The sequence below is a fragment of the Carettochelys insculpta genome, chromosome 4, assembly GCF_033958435.1.
Source record: "Carettochelys insculpta isolate YL-2023 chromosome 4, ASM3395843v1, whole genome shotgun sequence".
NCBI lineage: Eukaryota > Metazoa > Chordata > Testudines > Carettochelyidae > Carettochelys > Carettochelys insculpta.
The window spans coordinates 990,875-1,005,742 of NC_134140.1; the positions used below are offsets into that span (position 1 = coordinate 990,875).

Consider the following 14,868-nt stretch of genomic DNA (forward strand, 5'->3'; position numbering starts at 1 on the left):
TGTGTCAGGAAGGCCCAGACCATAGCAGCAAAGAATGGCTGGCTGCTGCTCTGGCCTCATGGTGCCCATTCACAGCAGCACCTTCTGCCCTGTGCCATGCAGGTCCTACAGGGCTGGGCTGCACCCACCGTGTTTCCCTCCCAAGCAGGCCATAGCAGCATGAACCCCCAGCCCTGCTACCTGGCACCAGCCCTGCCCATGGAGCCTGCAGCCAGCTGGGACAGGGCATGGCCCTGCTACACAGCTCCCTTCCAGCTCATCACCCACTCTCCAAGACCACCGGCCTCCCCACCTCCAGCAAGGGGATTTGCCCCTTCATGGCCAGGAGTCTGAACTGCGAGTCACAAGACTTGGGGTTGAGATGGGGGAAGGAGGAGCCGAGCTCTTGCCTGCAGGCTGAGCAAGGAGCGAGTCGGACAGATGCCAGATGGAGCTTGTCCCAAGGGGTCGCTGCAGCTGGGTGAGCTCTGCGCTGCTGTTCTCCAGGCTGCTCTGTGGCGCAGCTGGCAAATTAACCTGACTGTTGCAGGGGCTGGGTCAGGTGTTAGACCCTGCAGAGCTGACCAGGCCCCCCAGGGTCTGTCTCCCTGGGACATGCTGACGGGAGCTCATGGGGTGGGGCAGAGGGGCGGCAGGCCCAGAGGCTGGGTCTCAGGAGGGGGTGAAGCCACACAGCTCACTCGGGAGGGTCTTGTCCATAACGGGGTCTGCCCAGACTCAAGGACCTAGAGACTGTTCCAGAACTGGGGCCATAGCTCTGACCCTGCAGCTGTTACACCAAGTCCACCTGGCGCCCAGCCTGCTGTCGCTTGGGAGCAGAGGCTGCACCCCGGCCTAGGCAGGGCGGCTGCTGCACATGGCTGCCCTGCCCGGCGCTCAAGGAACCCCTAGAGATGGGGGAAGCAGCTGGGAGGTGGCTACTGGTAACAGAGAGCCCTGTTCCGAGGGTGGCCTGGGGGCTCTCTAAACTCGGAGCGCACAGCACAGCCCATCGTGGGGGTGGGGGTGCCCTGGGGGGAGAGCAGTAGGTTGGCCCCAAAGGGGGGCTGGACACAGCCCTGGGGTAGGGAGACCGCTCCAGAGGGGACCACCCATGTGTGGGAGCACCCTGCCCCCCACCTCTCTGGCCCCTGGGACAGCACAGCCCCAGACAGGGCTGGGTTAAGACCAAAGGTCCAAGGGGTCACCTAGCACTCCACCCTGGGGGCCCGGGCAGCAGTCAGAGCGCCTGACGCAGGGAGAAGCTCACTGCCGTCAGCCCCGGCACATGCACCCAGCCCACTTCCAACCCAGGGCTTTGGGGTGGCAACCGGGCGAAAGCCACAGGCCAGCTTGTCGCGTGCCCTGCTTGTGCCAGCGACGGCCCAGCCCAAGAGAGAGCAGGACCCGCTCTGCGCTGCGCCTCAGCTCGGTACGTCCAAGTGGCTAGCAATGGCGTGGACCCAACTCCTGCCAGCAGGCTGGGCTAGGCCAGGCCAGGCCCAGCCAGGCGCCCCTCTTCCCCTTGCGGCAGGTCCGGGACCCCAAGGCTCTGGGCAGCACCAGGCCGGACGCTACCAAGGGATGCGAAAGACGCTGTGGCCCCTGCGGGTAACGCGTGCAGGTTCAAACTTCCCGTCACAGTGAGCGGCGCAGTTCGGTCTGCACAGGGTAGAGCTGCGACGAAGCAGGAATGTTCCGTAACGTGGGGAGGGGGTTGTGCCTCAGTTTCCCCTAAGGATGCACTGTTACCTGCCCTGCCACACTCCACCCCCTATGAGTAAGACACACGACTGTGGGTGGCATCAGCTGTCTGGGCTTCAGCCCCCATTTCCTTCAAAAGACAACAGCAAACCCAGCTGCCCAGACAGTCACTGCAAACGAGGCCCCAAGGGGTTTGGATCACCTGAGCGTGATGGGGCAGCTGGGTGTGGAGCTGGGGGCTGGCAGGAGGGGACCTCGCACCTGCAGGCCGAGCTGGGAGCGGAGTTGGACAGACGCCGGCTGGAGCTCGCCCCAAGGAGTCACTGCAGCCAGCTGGGCTCCAGGCTGACCAGGCCGCCCGGGGCCCTGCACTGCCACGCTGGGGCCTCCCCGACACTGGTTGCCAGGTGCTGCCATGTGCTGCCCCTGCAGGAGGAGTGGGAACCAGGAGGCGGTGGGGGGCCAGACCCCTCGCTCTGCAGGAGCAATGGGGGAGCCTGTAGCTCCCCTTGGGGCTGGGCTCCTCACCTGGGGCTGCGTCTCTCTTCTTAGAACTGCTGCTGCTGACTCCGTGGTTTCTGGGGCTTCCCCTTTCTGAGCTGTCAGGGGCTGCCCCGTGGGGGCCAGGGGGTATATACGGGCAGTGCATAGCCCACCCGACCCTGCGAGCCCGCGAGCAGCAGAGAGCACCGACCCGGCGAGGTAGGCAGCAAGCGCTGGGCACCCAGCCGGCTGGAGGGCAGCACAGGCTCAGCTCTCCGACCCAGGCAGCCAGCTGGGACTGCCGACAGCCCAGGGGCCCTGGCTTGTGCGCTGCCTTCCCTGGGGCTGGGGAGGGGGAACAGCTGCCATGGCCCTCTGCAAGCTGTGGGGGGCAGCCTCTGGTCTGACCCCTTCATGCTCCCTACCCCTCCCCAGTGCAGGGACCCACATCCACATCCTCCTGCCTGTAGGAGTTCACCACCACATCCCCTTTAACAGCACAGCCCACTGACCCCCCCCACAGCACCCACTTCCTGGCTCACCCCACTCTGCCAGCCACCCTTTCCCCCCCCGGCGCCCCAAGAGCAGGGCCCCCAGCCTGCCACAATCCCCCGCCCTGGGCCCCAAGAGCAGAGCCCCCACCCTGCCACAAGCCCCCCCCAGCCCCGAGAGCAGGGCCCCCAGCCTGCCACAAACCCCCCCCCCGGCTCCCGAGAGCAGGGCCCCCAGCCTGCCACAAACCCCCCCCCCGGCTCCTGAGAGCAGGGCCCCCAGCCTGCCACAAACCCCCCCCCCCGGCTCCCGAGACCAGAGCCCCCACCCTGCCACAAGCCCCCGCCCTGGGCCCCGAGAGCAGAGCCCCCACCCTGCCACAAGCCCCCCCCAGCCCCCGAGAGCAGGGCCCCCAGCCTGCCACAAACCCCCCCCCCCGGCTCCCGAGAGCAGGGCCCCCAGCCTGCCACAAACCCCCCCCCCGGCTCCCGAGAGCAGGGCCCCCAGCCTGCCACAAACCCCCCCCCCCCCCGGCTCCCGAGACCAGAGCCCCCAGCCTGCCACAAGCCCCCCCCAGCCCCCGAGAGCAGGGCCCCCAGCCTGCCACAAGCCCCCGCCCTGGGCCCCGAGAGCAGGGCCCCCAGCCTGCCACAAACCCCCCCCCCGGCTCCCGAGACCAGAGCCCCCAGCCTGCCACAAGCCCCCGCCCCCAGCCCCGAGAGCAGGGCCCCCAGCCTGCCACAAACCCCACCCCGGCTCCCGAGAGCAGGGCCCCCAGCCTGCCACAAGCCCCGCCCCCCCCAGCCCCCGAGACCAGAGCCCCCAGCCTGCCACAAGCCCCCCCCAGCCCCCGAGAGCAGGGCCCCCAGCCTGCCACAAGCCCCCGCCCTGGGCCCCGAGAGCAGGGCCCCCAGCCTGCCACAAGCCCCCGCCCTGGGCCCCGAGAGCAGGGCCCCCAGCCTGCCACAAGCCCCCGCCCTGGGCCCCGAGAGCAGGGCCCCCAGCCTGCCACAAACCCCCCCCCCCGGCTCCCGAGACCAGAGCCCCCAGCCTGCCACAAGCCCCCGCCCCCAGCCCCGAGAGCAGGGCCCCCAGCCTGCCACAAACCCCACCCCGGCTCCCGAGAGCAGGGCCCCCAGCCTGCCACAAGCCCCGCCCCCCCAGCCCCCGAGAGCAGGGCCCCCAGCCTGCCACAACCCCCCGCCCCCCCCAGCCCCCAAGAGCAGGGCCCCCAGCCTGCCACAAGCCCCGCCCCAGCCCCGAGAGCAGGGCCCCCAGCCTGCCACAAGCCCCCCCCCAGCCCCAAGAGCAGGGCCCCCAGCCTGCAAGGTGTGGCACAGCACCCCTTCACGCCGCACACGCTGGGGCCCAGACTGAAGGACAGTCCCAGCTGGCTGCAGACGTTAAGGGCCTCAGCTGTCCATCCCCTGGCTCCCAGAGCCGGGCCCCTGAGGACTGGCCATGGCCCCCCGCCTACGGGCACGAACTCTGCCTTGCAGATGCTGGTGCTGGTGACCCTCGTGCAGATGTTGTGTGTGGCCTCCACTGAAGCCCTGACCAGCTTCCCCAGCAAGTGTGAGTCCACCAAGGCTGGGGGGCAGGAGGCTGGGTGTGTGCACAGCACAGCTGTGACTGGGGCAGGCCTGGCCGAGGCACAGGGCTTTGGAGCGGGGGTAAGGGTACATCTGGACCCACTGGGGGGGAGAAGTAGAGGGCTCTGGGGGGAAGGGCACAACTGGCCCTGCTGGGGAGAGGACAGGACTCGAGGGGGCACAGCTGATCCCTTCGGGGGGGGGGGAGAACAGGGCTCTGCAGGGGAAGGGCGCACCTGGCCCCATGGGGGGGGGTGTGCGGGGACAGGGCCCTTGGCGGGAGGGCGCACCTGGCCCCGTCGGGGGGGGACGGGACAGGGCCCTTGGGGGGAGGGCGCACCTGACCCCGTCGGGGGGGGGGGACAGGGCTCGGGGGGGCACAACTGGCAGGGTGCAACTGGCCCCATTGGGGGGGCAGACAGGGCTCGGGGGAGGGACTAGCTGGCCCTTGGGGGGAGGACTCAGCTGGCCCCGTTGGGGAGGAGGGACGGGACCCTCGGCGGGTGGGCACAGCTGGCCCCGTCGGGGGGGGGATGGGACCCTTGGCGGGAGGGCGCAGCTGGCCCCGTCGGGGGGGGTGTGGGGGGACAGGGCCCTTGGCGGGAGGGCGCACCTGGCCCCGTCGGGGGAGGGGTGTGGGGGGACAGGGCCCTTGGCGGGAGAGCGCACCTGGCCCCGTCGGGGGGCGGGGTGTGGGGGGACAGGGCCCTTGGCGGGAGAGCGCACCTGGCCCCGTCGGGGGAGGGGTGTGGGGGGACAGGGCCTTTGGCGGGAGAGCCACCTGGCCCCATCGGGCGGGGGGTGTGGGGGGACAGGGCCCTTGGCGGGAGAGCGCACCTGGCCCCGTCGGGGGAGAGGTGTGGGGGGACAGGGCCCTTGGCGGGAGAGCGCACCTGGCCCCGTCGGGGGGGGGTGTGGGGGGACAGGGCCCTTGGCGGGAGAGCGCACCTGGCCCCGTCGGGGGGGGGGGGACAGGGCCCTTGGCGGGAGAGCGCACCTGGCCCCGTCGGGGGAGGGGTGTGGGGGGACAGGGCCTTTGGCGGGAGAGCGCACCTGGCCCCATCGGGGGGGGGTGTGGGGGGACAGGGCCCTTGGCGGGAGAGCGCACCTGGCCCCGTCGGGGGGGGCGGGGGACAGGGCCCTTGGCGGGAGAGCGCACCTGGCCCCGTCGGGGGGGGGTGTGGGGGGACAGGGCCCTTGGCGGGAGAGCGCACCTGGCCCCGTCGGGGGGGGGGGGGGACAGGGCCCTTGGCGGGAGGGCGCAGCTGGCCCCGTCGGGGGGGGGGGACAGGGCCCTTGGCGGGAGGGCGCACCTGGCCCCGTCGGGGGGGGGTGTGGGGGGACAGGGCCCTTGGCGGGAGGGCGCAGCTGGCCCCGTCGGGGGGGGGTGTGGGGGGACAGGGCCCTTGGCGGGAGAGCGCAGCTGGCCCCGTCGGGGGGGGGGTGTGGGGGGACAGGGCCCTTGGCGGGAGAGCGCACCTGGCCCCGTCGGGGGGGGAGGTGTGGGGGGACAGGGCCTTTGGCGGGAGAGCGCACCTGGCCCCGTCGGGGGTGTGTGTGGGGGGACAGGGCCCTTGGCGGGAGGGCGCAGCTGGCCCCGTCGGGGGTGTGTGTGGGGGGACAGGGCCCTTGGCGGGAGAGCGCACCTGGCCCCGTCGGGGGGGGGGGGGACAGGGCCCTTGGCGGGAGAGCGCACCTGGCCCCGTCGGGGGGGGTGGGTGGGGGGACAGGGCCCTTGGCGGGAGGGCGCAGCTGGCCCCGTCGGGGGGGGGGGGGGACAGGGCCCTTGGCGGGAGAGCGCACCTGGCCCCGTCGGGGGGGGTGGGTGGGGGGACAGGGCCCTTGGCGGGAGGGCGCAGCTGGCCCCGTCGGGGGGTGGGGTGGGGGGACAGGGCCCTTGGCGGGAGAGCGCACCTGGCCCCGTCGGGGGGGGGGGGGTGGGGGGACAGGGCCCTTGGCGGGAGGGCGCAGCTGGCCCCGTCGGGGGGGGTGTGGGGGGACAGGGCCCTTGGCGGGAGGGCGCAGCTGGCCCCGTCGGGGGGGGGGGTGGGGGGACAGGGCCCTTGGCGGGAGAGCGCACCTGGCCCCGTCGGGGGGGGGGGGGGGGGGGGACAGGGCCCTTGGCGGGAGGGCGCAGCTGGCCCCGTCGGGGGGGGGGGGTGGGGGGACAGGGCCCTTGGCGGGAGAGCGCACCTGGCCCCGTCGGGGGGGGGGTGTGGGGGGACAGGGCCCTTGGCGGGAGGGCGCAGCTGGCCCCGTCGGGGGGGGTGTGGGGGGACAGGGGCCTTGGCGGGAGGGCGCAGCTGGCCCCGTCGGGGGGGGGGGGTGGGGGGGACAGGGCCCTTGGCGGGAGAGCGCACCTGGCCCCGTCGGGGGGGGGGGGTGGGGGGACAGGGCCCTTGGCGGGAGGGCGCAGCTGGCCCCGTCGGGGGGGGGTGTGGGGGGACAGGGCCCTTGGCGGGAGAGCGCACCTGGCCCCGTCGGGGGGGGGTGTGGGGGGACAGGGCCCTTGGCGGGAGGGCGCACCTGGCCCCGTCGGGGCGGGCGGACAGGGCTCGGGGGGCGCGTAGGCGGAAGGGCCCGTGGGTGCCCACCTGACCCACTCCCCTCTGCAGTCCTGGCCGGGGAGGTGAGCGGCCGCCTGGTGCTGACCTGCGACGCGCCCCCCGAGCACGTGCAGTGGCAGCAGAACGGGGACCCCGAGATCATGGCCGAGTACCGCGCCGACGGCCGGACCCTCACGCTCGAGGGCCTGGACCTGCCGGCCGCGGGCAACTACAGCTGCTGGCTCGGCGCCCGCCTGCTGGACTCCACCTACGTGGTGGTGCGCGACCCGCAGTACCCGCTGCTGCGCGGCCCCCCAGGTGCCTGCCCGGCCGGGCGGGGAACGGGGGGGGGGGGCCGGAGTGGGGGGATGGGGAGGCCCGAGTGGGGGGGCCCGAGAGGACGGGGGGGGGGGGTTGGGGAGGACCGGCGGGGAGGACGGGGGGGGACCGGAGTGGAGGGATGGGGAGGCCCGAGTGGGGGGGGCCGACAGGACGGGGGGGGGGTTGGGGAGGACCGGCGGGGAGGGACCGGAGTGGAGGGATGGGGGGGCCCGAGAGGACGGGGGGGTTGGGGAGGACCGGCGGGGAACGGGGGGAGCCGGAGTGGGGGGATGGGGAGCCGGAGTGGGGGGGCCTGAGAGGACGGGGGGTTGGGGAGAGCGAGGCCGAGGGCGGGGTGCGCTGACCCATCCCGCCCGCAGAGCGCGCCCTGAGCTGCCGGGCGGAGTCCTACCGCGGCGAGCTGCGCTGCTCCTGGACCGCGCTGCGCCCCGCCGCCTTCCGCGCCCGCCTCTCCCGCAGGTGGGTGCCCGCCCCGCCCCGCCCCGTCCTCCGGCCCCGCCCCCTGCCTCTGCTGCGCCCCGCCCCTCGCCCGGCCCCGCCCCCTGCCTCTGCTCCGCCCCGCCCCTCGCCCGGCCGGGCCCCGCCCCCTGCCTCTGCTCCGCCCCGCCCCTCCGGCCCCACCCCCTGTCTCTGCTCCGCCCCGCCCCTCGCCCGGCCGGGCCCCGCCCCCTGCCTCTGCTCCGCCCCGCGCCCGCCTCTCCCGCAGGTGGGTGCCTGCCCCGCCCCCTCCCCCGGCCTAGTCCCGCCCCTGGGACCCCGCCCCCTGCCTCTGCTCCGCCCCGCGCCCGTCGCCCGCCCCGCCCCGCCCCTCGCCCCGCCCCCTCCGGCCCGCCCCGCCCTCACGTGCCCGCTCTCCGCAGCCCCGGAGCCCGCGGTCCCTGGCGGGATGTGCGGCCCGACGCGGCGCGGTCCCGGCACTTCTCGGTGGTGCTGGCGGACCCGAGCTTCTGCCCCTTCGCCGAGGAGCCGCGGCCGCTGGAGCTGGAGCTGGAGGGGATCTCGGCCGACAGCTTCGTCAGCCTCACCCACCGCCTCTTCCTGCGCGACGTCGGTGTGTTGGGGGCGCGGCCCCGGCCCCTGGCCCTGCCCCATCGGGACCGCCTCGTGGATACCGCCCCCCTGCCCCATGGGGACCGGTCCCAGCGCGCCCTGTCCTAGCTCCCTCTGCCCCGTGGGTACCGCCCCCCTGCCCCATGGGGACCGGCTCCAGTGCCCCCTGCCCCACGGGGACCACCTCATGGGGACCAGCCCCAGCGCCCCCTGCCTTAGCTTCCTCTGCCCCTTGGGTACTGGTCCTAGCACCGCCTGCTCCATGACTACTGCCCCCACTCCCATGGGTACCAGCTGCCTGCCCCAGCGCCCTGTCCCAGTGCCCCTCTGCATGGGCATCAACCCCACCCCTTGAGGTGTGTCCTCCTCAGCCTCGTGGATACCAGCCACAGTACCCCAGCACTGCCTGCCCCATGGGTACTAGCGCCAGTCCCCAGTGCCCCTCAGCATAGGTACCGGCCATGCCAGCGCCCCCTGCCACATGGGGACCGGCCACCTCCTGCTACCGTGCCCGTCCACATGGGCACTGGGCCCCCTCACACCCTCCAGCTTCCCTCCACATCAGTACCGGGCTCTCCATTGCCCCTGGACCCTCAGTGTCCCCTCTGGGTACTGCCTAGTGCCCCCTTTCATGGGTAGGGGCCCCCCACTACCTCAGCACTCCCCACAGAGGTACTGGGCCCCTTATTATCCCAGAGCCCTCCCTGCATGGTTACTGGCCCCACCCTCCCAAAGGCCTCCCCCACCTGGGTGCAGGACCTCCCCAAAGTCCCAGCACCTGTTGCTGTGGAGTCCATCACCCCCCGCCCAGCCACTGAGATGCACCCCGCTGCCCTAGCACCCCCTTGGATGGGTACTGGGCCCCCCAGTGCCTCCCTCCACATGGGTACTGGCCCCTCATTATCCCAGAGCCCCCTCCTCTCCTGGTTGCTGGCCCCACCCTTACGAAGGCCTCCCCCATCTGGGTGCTGGTCCTTCCCCCTCTAGAGACGCTCTCTGCACAGGTCCCAGCCCCCTGCTGTGTGGGCCCACATCCTCCCATTCCATAACCCCATAAACCATGAAGGGGACCATTTCCTCCTCCCCATATAGGTCCCCCCAATGCTACTGGAGCTGTCTCCTACCCCATAGCCCCATCCCTGGCTCCCAGGACAGTCGCACACCTCCCCCTCATGGTCCCCCATGGCCATAGGGTCTGTCATCTTCCTTTCCGTCCCAGAGGGACCCACATGGGCTTATGGATTGTCAGCCCCCCATTCACTGGTGCATGGACTGTCTCGGTCCTCAGCCATGCCCCATAGATCCTTCCTGTAGGTATATTGTTTGCCCCACCCCATTGTGCCTCTGTCCCAGGACACAGGGATCATCCAAAAGACCCTGGGTCCATTCCAGCCCTTGATGCCTGGGGCTGGGTTTACAGGAGGCAGGATCCAGGAATCGAAGGAGCTCCCCTTCCTTGTCTGTCCGATCACCCTCTCCTCGACTGACTGGGCTATCCTGTGTCCACAGTGAGGCCGGGCCCCCCAGAAGAGGTGGCTGCGCACAGCGAGGGTGGGCAGCTGCACCTGTCCTGGGCCCCTCCAGCCTCCTGGTCTAGCCCACCTTCCTACTTCCTCCTGCGCTACCAGCTAGAGTATGAACACTCGGATGGCACCACGGTAACTGTCACTCATCCAGCCTGGGCCGATGTCACCCGCTCTCTGCCTGTCCCACAGTAACACGGCACCATGGTAAAAGGTCACACCTCTCCCTGGCTTTCCACCAGTCACTTGTCCTGCCTGGGCTGGTGTCGCCCGCTCTCTGCCTGTCCCTAGGTAACATCTAACCCTTTGATCATTCTCCTGGCTTCTCTCTGACCCTCTGCAGTTTAGCAACATCCTTCTTGAACTGCGGGCTGGGCACAGCCCTACAACAGCGATTGTCCCAGTGTATTGCCATAGGAGAAATAACCACTCTACTGCTCAGGGCTCCCCTCCTTCTGCACGCAAGGCTGGCATAGTAACAGACACAGCATCCCACTGGGGGCTGGTGTCCAGTTAATACTCCATCCCCATCCCTAGTGCTCGCCAGTCACTGCTCCCCACACGCTGTCCCTGCCCTCTTTGTTCCCAGCTATGACGTCTCACATGGCTGGGTTGCAAGACACCTCGTGTGCTTGTTTCCCTGCATGCCAAGTGATGCCGGTGCTCTGTGTCAGTGCCCTGTGCTTTACTGACAGCAAGCAGTCCTGGGGCACCTCACGGACTAACAGGTATTTTGGAGCATGAGCTTTTGTGGGCAAAGACCCGCTTCGTCAGATGCATGAGTTGGGGGTGAGGGTCAGAGGTGTTCTGAACCCCCGCCCATGCATCTGATGAAGCGGGTCTTTCCCATGAAAGCTCATGCTCCAAAATATGTTAGTCTGTAAGGTGCCACAGGACTTCTTGTTGTTCTCAAAGATACAGACTAACACGGCCACCTCTCTGATACTTGTGCTTTATTATTTGCCCCCCCCACCCCTCCCAGCCCGGCCTTGTGGCCTCTGCAAACTGTGTGAGTGAAGATTTGATGATTTCTTCTAGGTCAATGAGAAAAAGGTTCACTAGTGTAGCAGGACCCTGTGGGACCCCCTAGAAGCATACCCCGCTGCTGAGAAGGGGGAAGGGTCTCTTATGGGGCTCCATGGCTGTTAGCCAGGCTGGGCATGGGCAGTATCACTAGCCTCTCTTTCTCAGGACATGGAGCTTGCTGGTGGCCAAAAGCATCTTTGGGTGCACAACCAGAACTAGATATGTTCACGCAGGACAGGGTCACCAGTCCCTGGCAGCTAAGGACACAATGCTCCCTGCTGGGGGTATCCCTAACCCTCTGCCATAAGCAGTGGCTGGATGAGAAGGGAGGGAGGGATCATTTGATAATTACCCTGTTCTGGTCATTGCTGCTGAAGTATCTGACACTGGCTATTGTCACAAGTCAAGATACAGTAGTGCCTCGATTTACACAAGGGGTGTGTTCCCACGCACCCTCACGCAACTCCAATTTCGCATGAGTTGCGGGGCGGCTTTTTCCCCAGCAGAACGCACATTCTGCAGCCGGGGAAGCAGCAGGAGCTCCTTTTCTCCCTTGGGTTGGGAGGGCAGATGGGGAGGGGTAAGCCTGGTGGTGGGCTGGGCCATGGGAGGAAGGCAGGGGGGTTAAGCCTGGGGTGGGTTAGGACTGCAGCCACAGGGGGTGGGTGGTGCAGTTGAGCCAGATTCATGCGTGGGAGGAGGAGCAGTTGAACCAGGATGTGGGGAGTTGAGCTAGAGCTGTGCACAGGGGTGGTGAGCTGCGGGGCAGGAGTGGACCGGGGCTGCACATGGGGGGCTGAGCCAGAGCTGCATGCAGGGGTGGAGGATGAGCCAGGGCCAGGCATGGGTGATGAGTGGGGCTGGGGGGGCAGGGTTGACCCAGGGCCACGCGAGGCTGGCGGGGGTTGAGCCAGGACCGGAGAGAGTAGGATTTTGAGTTGTGCTTAGCTCGCATTCGTGCATTTTGAGGGTTTATTGTACTGTGCTGCACAGCCCATCAGTCTGACAGAGGCCATGTGCGTGCTACCACTTATGCTGACAAAACTTACATCGCTCTGGTAGGGGTCATCCACTAGTTTACCCTTCTAAATACTGGCAGACGAGCATTCTTCTAGCCCCTTCTAACCTCACTTGTGCTCCAAGAATTACTGAAAATATCGACATTGATGGTCTAGCCTGCTTCACTACCCAGTCTTTTAAAACTCTTGGGTTCATGTTATCTAGCATTGTTGATTTTAAAATGGCTAACTTTAGAAGCTACTGTTCAATGTCCTCTTCAGTTATTGTTGGAGTGGAAAGGATGGTTTCATATGAAATGAAAGTGCCATATTGCTTTTTCCTGGGTAACAAATACTTAATAAGCACTATTATTAATTCTTCTACCATTTCTGTCTAGCAAAGGACCAAAAATATTGTTAATATTAATTTTGTTCCTAATTTGTTTTTAAAACATTCCTTTTGTCCTTTGGCTTCCCTTATCAATTTTCTACAGCTCCTATATTCATTACTATCAGCTTACCCTCTCTTTTGTTTGTTTATTTTCTTTTTAATAGCTGCTTTCACTTCTTCTTTCTTTTGGGCATCTACTACCATATTATTTAACAGTTCCCAATTAACATTCAGATTTGCTGTTTTAAATTCTCTCCCAACTGATCTAGCTTGTGATCATTTTCGTCTTGCCCCTTTTACGAAGACAAGTATATATATTACTGTTTGGACTTTATTTTGCATGCACATCACGAATGCAATCCAGTCAAGATCCCTTGAAAGGACACAACCACCCACTCTAGTCTCTTCAGCACAGGATACCCCATTTTGCTACAATGCCCTCTGCCTCAGGAAGTTGTCTTCTGTCACTTTCAGCTGTACTCTCCTTTCCCCTGCCAGCATTCCTTCTCAGCTGTCACATCTCCCCTCTGGCCTGCTGAGTTTGCGTCAAGCGACCTCCCTTCCCAGCCACACACACACACGTACTGTTTCTCTGTATTTCAGAGTTCTCTCCAGCTGGAGGGCGTGACAGAGACAAGTGTGGAGGGAGATGTACGGCGGGTGCAGATCCGCTGCCAGGACCCCTTGATCAACTCTACCTGGAGCCCCTGGACCACCTGGCCAAATGTGTGACATGGCCTATTTCCTTTCCAGTAACGCCACATCTGCACCCTCAACCCATCCCTCTCTCTGCTTTATTTCGTCCAGTCCCTGCTGCCCTCCTGTCTAACCCCATTGCTGGGCAGTCCCCAGAGTAAATGCATCCCTCCCAAGGGACCCCAGAGCCTTGGTGCGTCTCCATCCCCCAGCCATCAACGTCTCCCATCTGCCGCCATGGCTGGGATCTGCTCTCTGGCTCTGGCGCACCGGCAGTAAATAAACAGCATGGGTGCCCTGGATTCTTGGCGTCTGCTCAAGGTCTAAGGCTGGAGCTCTGGGCCGGCTGGGGGCGGGAGCGGGAGCGGGAGCAGGAGCAGGGGCACCTCGTGGGATGAAATGGGAAAGGCCCCAAGGTGTTTCTTGCCCTGTGTCCCGCGGAACACTGGCGGGGCGTGAGAACTCGCAGGTGTGCCCTGAGCCTTGGGACGGGAGGTATTTTCCTTTATCAAAACCTGTTACTATGGTGCTTCTTCATGGCTGGGGTAGGGACCCAGTCACTGCAGCTGGCGCTGCTGTTTGGGTACTTTGGGCTGGTTTATGGTTTTGTTTTCGTCTGATGACAATTTTTTGGACGCACATTTTTGTCGGCGTTCCACATAATCAGGGTTTTGTTTGTGTTCCACAGCCTCAAAAAGTTTAAGAAATGGTGCCATAGAGGAGCCCCTGAAATAAGGTGACCCCCTCCCTGAGGGTTCCACTTTGCCACAGCCCCACTGCCTTGAGCCTGTGGCTGCAGCCTGCCCTGGGCATACTGCCTGGCAAACAGCTGAGCCAGCAGCAGGGGGGAGGCTTGGCTGCAGCAGCAGGGCCCGGCCTGCACCTCCCCACCGGGTTTGGTGTCACCTGGCAGGTCCAGGCAGCCCAGGGCCAGGAGGAGACACCATCATCCATCAGGCCACCATCTCTGACTCCTCCAGGCCTGCTGAGCACAATCACCTTCTTCCCAAGGCCTGGCCCAGCCCTGGCTGGGGGGGCTTCTGTCCCTTGGTCACCGGGGCTGGGTGTGGCTCCCGGTTACTTGTGCCGCATGTCTGGGTCGGTGCTGTAGTGCCATGAGGCACTCCCCACAGGGCCAGCCACCTGTGTAACGCTGCACTGCATCCCATCAGCCCCACGGAGGGCCGCAGCCCCCCAGGAGGTCCTGGACTCCCCAGGAATTGATGATTGCACTTTAAATATTGTCCTGTGTGAACTCTCCATGAATTTTCCAACCAAAGTCAGCAAGCGTGGACCCATGCCCAGCCTAGCTGCCTGCCCCATGAGCACCGCACGAGGAGTGAGACAGAAGGGAACAGAGGCAGGCAAGAGTCCTAAAAACTAGCACTCCTCCAGCAGAGAGTTGTCCCTCGCCCCAGGGAGCATACCCCCTCCACCACGGGTGCTAAAACTCAGCCCTGCCATGCTACTGCTTAGCCACCCCCACAACTGTGTGCTATACCCCGGGGGGGGCGGGGGGCAGGTCACACCCCTGTGCGCTATACCCCAGCAGGGGGCAGGTCACACCCCTGTGTGCTATACCCCAGCGGGGGAGGGGCAGGGGGGCAGGTCACACCCCTGTGTGCTATACCCCAGCGGGGCGGGGGAGGCAGGTCACACCCTCGACTGTCTCCTCATGGTGGCATTGCGTGTAGCTGCACAGCGGGTGGTGCAGGGCTCTCCCCTCCCCAGGCTGCACTCACTGAGCTCTGCCCAGCCCCGTAGCTTGGCAGTGCCCACTCCAGGGGCCAGCTGACTGCTAAGTGCCCCTTCCTCTCCAAGCAGGAGCTCTTCTAGGTGCTGATGGTGGGCAAGTTGGGCCCTGCACTCACCCAGCTGCTGCCCACAGCCAGTCCCACCTGCACACCTCCCTGCTCGGCATCCCTGGGATGCAGCACCGGGGCGTCGCCTTCCAGCCCTGCATTAGCCCACGCTGGGGGAAGAGTGCGTGCCTCCAGCCAATCGCTGGGCCTGGCCCAGGACCTCACCCCTTGGCCCCCCAGGCAG

General features: G+C 66.7%; 1 long non-coding RNA gene across 2 annotated transcripts; it reads left to right on the forward strand.

Moving 5' to 3' along the window:
- The first annotated feature begins 7,522 nt into the window (after positions 1–7,522).
- Positions 7,523–13,124, forward strand: LOC142011900 (uncharacterized). Of its 2 annotated transcripts, XR_012645213.1 has the most exons (4): positions 7,523–7,597; positions 7,999–8,189; positions 9,698–9,846; positions 12,730–13,124. It is a non-coding gene; the product is annotated as an uncharacterized LOC142011900 (long non-coding RNA). The 2 variants fall into 2 exon arrangements; XR_012645212.1 differs by lacking the exon at positions 7,523–7,597 and having other exon boundaries at positions 7,959–8,189.
- Positions 13,125–14,868: the final 1,744 nt, after the last annotated feature.